Here is a 5,764-nt window from a genome sequence, read left to right as displayed (position 1 = left end):
TGTAATGAAATTATATGATTTGTTGACTGTAAAACTGATGATCTGCCCTGTAAACTTTCACTCAATTCACAATAAAAACTTTTTTAAAAAAAGAAAGTAAAAAAACAAAACAAAAGATCAGTGGCACTAATACAACTCAATGCAGCCAAGGTAAAATGTCATTTAGACTTTTTTTTTTTTAAAGAGTTTCATATTTACTAAATCATTTACATACTTGAGGTTTTATTACCCAAACTCCATAAGCTATCATACTGCATCAAACTATTTGAATGTTTAACTACTTTCAAGGATAACTCTTTCTTGCTGTTGTAAAACGAGGAAAACTTTGGAACTCTGAAAACAAACCCCACACAACTGGCTTCTGAGAAGACCCTCCGCAAAAGAAAATTGAAGAGGGCTGTCACCAACAAGACACCTTTGCCTTACATTTTGGTTACTGTTGCTTGTCTAGGAGAAAGGTGACTATGTAAATCAAAATAGTAAACCTTGAGGAAGTCAGAAAATCATGCTTTAATGATTTTACCTGTTTAGCCACTTAAGACATTTTTAGGTATAAGGAAATATATAGTTCTAAGAAAAGTAGCATCAATGTTGATTAACTGCCAGAAAGACTGGCAATCTCTTCTACAAAAGAATAGATAAGTTATACTAAAACAGAATGAACAGCTTCTGAACACACAGTTTGTCTTGCTTGTTAGGCTAATTAGGATAGAGCACTAATATGGAGCCAAGAAGTTTTGTCAGAGTTCTCTACCTTACAAACAAAAGTCACCTTCATTTTGTAGTCAGTATCTTGGCTGACCAGATTCAAGCAGTAGAAATCATCAGGGTGACACTTTGTATTTTTTGGGCCAACCAGCTCTAGTATTTCCTAATTATCTTTAGTTGGTGAATGTCAGTTTTCATTTGTGTGGGAATATTTCTGCACAGGACATGTGGTCCCAGCTCTGAAAGGGAAGTTGCTTGGTCCTTTCCTACATGGGGTTTTTGGCCACAGATGTGTCAAACGTACCCAAATGTCAAGTGGAACTTAATTTCCTACTGACTGAGTTTGTTTTATTTGAAAAAAATGTTGTCATAACTCCTTTTAAAAGTTAAATTTTACTTTGGGCTACAGTGTATGTAAATTTGTTAAGACTGAACCAGCAGAGATGCTCATAATCTCCCAATGCCTGAAAACATAGCAAGTGCTAAATATTTTCTATTATAGTATTTGATCTTTGCTAAATTATACACATTGTAGTTTAATATATAGAATAACCTGTACTGTAATAGTCATAAACAAAGATTTATCTTGAAGTACAATGCTGTCTGTGATCAAATAATATCCTATGTGTATAAGAAAGACCAGTTAATGTTACTATTATTCAAATGTATGCACCAACCACTAAATGCAATGATGAAGAAACTGAAGAATTCTACCACCTTCTTCATTCTAAAATTAACCAAACAAAGGGCATTTAGGGAATATGAAGTGTAAAGATGAATTGTACAAAGATCTGGAGTTAGAAAACCAACAGGAAAGATAATGTTTGCTATTTCTCAAGCTGAAAGAACTGCAGGAAAAATTCAAGCCTTGAGTTTCAATCTAGACCAGATTTTATGGACAAAATATTGAACAATGCACAAAATGTCAAAAGGAGATTGAAGAAATACAGAGTCACTGTACCATAAAGAATCGGTCAACGTTCAACCATTTCAGAAAGTAGCTAAGTATTTCTCTTGCTTTCCAATTTTCTAAAATTACAATTTTACAACTGGTTATGCAATGTGTTTAATTAACATTTTTAGAAAGATACATATGTTTTGGTCTTTTGCTTCTTTCCAGTATTTGGACTCTCTCCCTTCTTTTTATGCAATTTTTATCAATTTCTTGTTTTGGATATCCAACTTTGTGCATTACTTTTTATAATATCATTTGTATATGTTTGCTTCCTAAATATTTTAATTTTAGTGATGCTAATCATAAAAGGCTAGATAAGATTGCTATTCAATATTTTAGATGAATTTTTTTCCACATAAAGTTGACTAGATGACCCAATGAAGGGAACTAGTTCTACGTTAGCAATTAAAGAAGCATAATATAATGTGTTTACTTAAATTTTAACAATTTACATACCTGTGACTTATATATCTTTTGTATAACTATCCAAGAATATATTTTCAATTTCAGATTTCCTCAAGTTGCTGGAATAGAATTTGGATTCGACCCAGATGCAGAACCAGGACACCGAATTATAAAAGATACAGTAAAAGTTCAAGGACAATATATACAGAAAAAAAAGGTTTATCTTCTTGCTATTAAGGAGTATATTGCAAATGTGAGATTAATTTCTTTTGAAAACATTTGAAAGTCATTGTCTTAGGTTATTATATGCATATACTGTGAACAAATGTCTTTTATAATTCATTAACTAAATTAATTTTATTTTACATGACCTATGATTTCATTATCTTTGTTTTTGTTGTTGGTGGTGGTGTTACCTGATTCTAAAGTATACAACACCTAAAATTCCTGATTATTAATACTGTTATTTAAATAATTGATAAGCAAAGCCAGAGGTGACTTACCAATAAAAATGCCATAATGAATTGCTCAACTTTAAATCTAGTGATAAATATTTTCAACATGTTTAATGTTTGTATTTTCAGTGCTTTAAAATTATTTATCTAATAATTTGGATGAAGAAATCTGTAAGGATTCTTCAATTTAGTTCAATGTGTTCTAGGATACTTGGTTGGTGGTAGCAGGAAACTTGTTAAATATACAGATTCCAGAGTTCTAACACCGAACACCATTTAGTAAGTTTTAGGTGAGATTCAGTACTATCTGTTCCCAGCATCCCTTTTCTTTGATCGTGTTTTTCAGGCAGGTAAAGAGATTGTTAGTAGGCCATTCTTAAAGCTGTGAGGAAACAAAGTCAAAGACAACAAGGTCAAGGATATCACATCTAGGTCCAGGATAAGGACAGGAATTTATGTGGCGCTGTGGGTTAATGCACCAGACTGCAAAGCCATTTGAACATCAAGGTTGGCAGTTCAAGCTCACCAGCTGCCCCTCAGAAACCCTATACAGGGTTGCTATGGGTTGGAATAGACTCAACGGCACTTACCAACAACAAAAACTTACATATATTAAAATATATGTTTTTGTACATATGCATGAAATTGCATTTCACTACCAACTATACATTTAAAAAAATATTTTAAAAATTTATATGTTTTGGTATTTCAGGGGAAGGATGGCTATATTATGCTTAAAAATTGTCCTCGGATGTTTGACACAGAAACAGCACAAGTACTTTCTACAGTAGTCATGAATCATTTTGAATCGATAAAAATTTTGCAGGGAAGGAAAAAATGCTTTTCAGGCCATAGAATGAGTTTAATTACAACTACAACCAAATCTCCTTCATTTACAGGTGATAATATGGTTTTATTCTTTTTAGGAGTGTTTCATTTTTGAATAATTTTCTGTTATATTTTGGACATTGTATTAATAACATTTGGTACTCTGATTTCTTAGGTTTAAGGAAATATATTAAAACACAGCATAATAATAAATACAGAGCTTTTTTTCACAAAGTTATAAGGCTAGGCTTGAGTAAAAACTTATAAGAAAGACATAAAGTGCAAAGATAAAAAGAACAAGTTTGAGCAAATGATTATTTTTTCACATCCTTCCACCTCACAGTCTTAACCTCAGCTGCTTATTCAGGTTTTTAACTCTAACTTCTATTCTGCACGAACCATTGTAATTAGTCAAATAGGCTTCTTATGATGTCCTATGAAATATCATGTCTTTTCCTTCCTAGTAAGCATTGCACTTTGGTATGTATATCTTGTCTTTGTTTTTTTTAACTTTTTATTGTGAATTATGTAAAGGTTTATAGACAAGATCATCCATTTTACATTCAAGAAATCATGCACTTTGTTTCATTTCAATAATTGCAATCCCCTCCATGCAACAGTAGTTACCTTGCTTCTTCCACCCACATCTCATCCCTTGTCAACTATGTTCTTAGTTAAATGTTGCCCTTTTGATTTTGAATAATGGATCATTACATGTTGAGCCTACCTTACTAGTGTTGTTGTCCCACTGATGTACCTATCTACTGCTTGGCCGAAAATTGGGCCCTGAGGGTCATTTCCTTTCCAGATGAGAATGGTGGTCTAGGGCCATTGTCTCAGGTTCCTCCAGTCTCTTTCTGAACAATAAGCCCGGTATTTTTATTTATTTATTTATTTTATTAGTGTTTTTTCACATTTTCCCCACTTAATCTGGAATCTTCTAGTATGACCCCTTTCAGAGTAGTTGATAGTGGGATAGTGGTAGCTGGTCACCATCTATTTGTTCTGGTCTCAGATTCTTGGAGACTGATGTGCACATATTCCATTACTCCTTTGAATTATTTCCAAGCATTTTCAATTATCTTCATTCCTCTTTCTTCCACACATGGAGAGACCAGTAGTTGCACCTTAGATGACCATATGTTGTGTTGTTAAGTGCCGTTGAGTCAGTTCTAAACCATAACAACCCTGTATAAGGTTTCTGAAGAATGACTGGTGAGCTAGAATCACCCACATTGCATTCAAACTGACTTTGCAGTTCATCGCATCAACCCACAATCCAGATGGCCATATAACTTGTCTTTATTGAATCGATTTTAAAGTTTTATTCTTTAAAAAGAAAACTTGTTTAGGAACAATTAAAGACCAGATCAAACCAATTTATAAAGGGTTTTATAATTGCTAAATTTTTTAATAAAATAATTATCTTCCTAAATACATCCAATTTTTCAGAGGTTTAAGTTTATAATTTTGAATGAAAAATATACTATGATTTAAATCATCCAAAATGAATATTCTTTTTCTTTTAAAAAAAAGAGTTAATTTTTCTTAAATTTTTTATTTCTGTTGTACAGTTGATCATGGAGAATGGATATTCAGAGAAATTTCAGTTAAAATTTATATTAATCATGTGTATTTCAGTTTATGTATTCTAATAATCCTCTAGAGCAAATTTTATAATATTTGTTTTGGGGCAGCATTATGTATTTTAACTTAATTTCACTGTACTTACAGCTTTTGAGGAAAACTCAGATACACAATCAGCAGTAATTGCAGTGCCTGGTATAGAAGGACGGATTTGCCATATTTCTCAGGACATGAAAGAACATTTGCACCAACTTAGAACTGCAAGAAAACAAGGCTTAAGAACTTTTCCCACCATTAGTGATAATGCATGTGAAATTTCTGATTCTGATTAAAATACTGTATAGATAATGTACATATGGATATAGTCAGTGCCCAAATAAATTTAACAAATTTGCATACAATTTTAGTATTGTTCAGTGTAATAATGTGATTTTCATTATTTTGTATTGTTCTAGAACTGATTTTATTCCTAGAGATGTTATTTTTAGTTTTCATTAAATTCTTAATTAGATATGCAACTTTTGACTCTTTAATGTGTTTATGTAGGAAACAATATATGTATACTTGAGAATATGTTTGTGATTAAAGCATTGCATAATGTTTCCAGATTAAATTACTTCTATGCTCACATTTTCTCAGTACTAATTTATACATTATTTATTTTCTTCTTAATTTTTCTCAGCTTATTGTTTCTCTCTGAATACAATCTCTTTTTCCCGCCATCATTGGTTTTAAAAAATATTTTCACTCTATATTATGACTCAGACTTGATTCAGAATAGAGAAAAGAGTATGCATGTAAAACATCCTTGCTACTTACTATACCA

The 5,764-nt window shown here is 31.7% G+C and overlaps 1 pseudogene; it reads left to right on the top strand.

Annotated features, from left to right (window-relative positions):
• LOC102817610 overlaps positions 1 to 5,270 on the top strand; it is a 9,845-nt pseudogene extending 4,575 nt beyond the window's left edge.
• The last annotated feature ends 494 nt before the right edge of the window (positions 5,271 to 5,764 follow it).

Source organism: Chrysochloris asiatica, unplaced genomic scaffold (assembly GCF_000296735.1).
Source record: "Chrysochloris asiatica unplaced genomic scaffold, ChrAsi1.0 scaffold00318, whole genome shotgun sequence".
Taxonomy (NCBI): domain Eukaryota; kingdom Metazoa; phylum Chordata; class Mammalia; order Afrosoricida; family Chrysochloridae; genus Chrysochloris; species Chrysochloris asiatica.
This window is presented reverse-complemented; position numbering and strand designations above follow the sequence as displayed.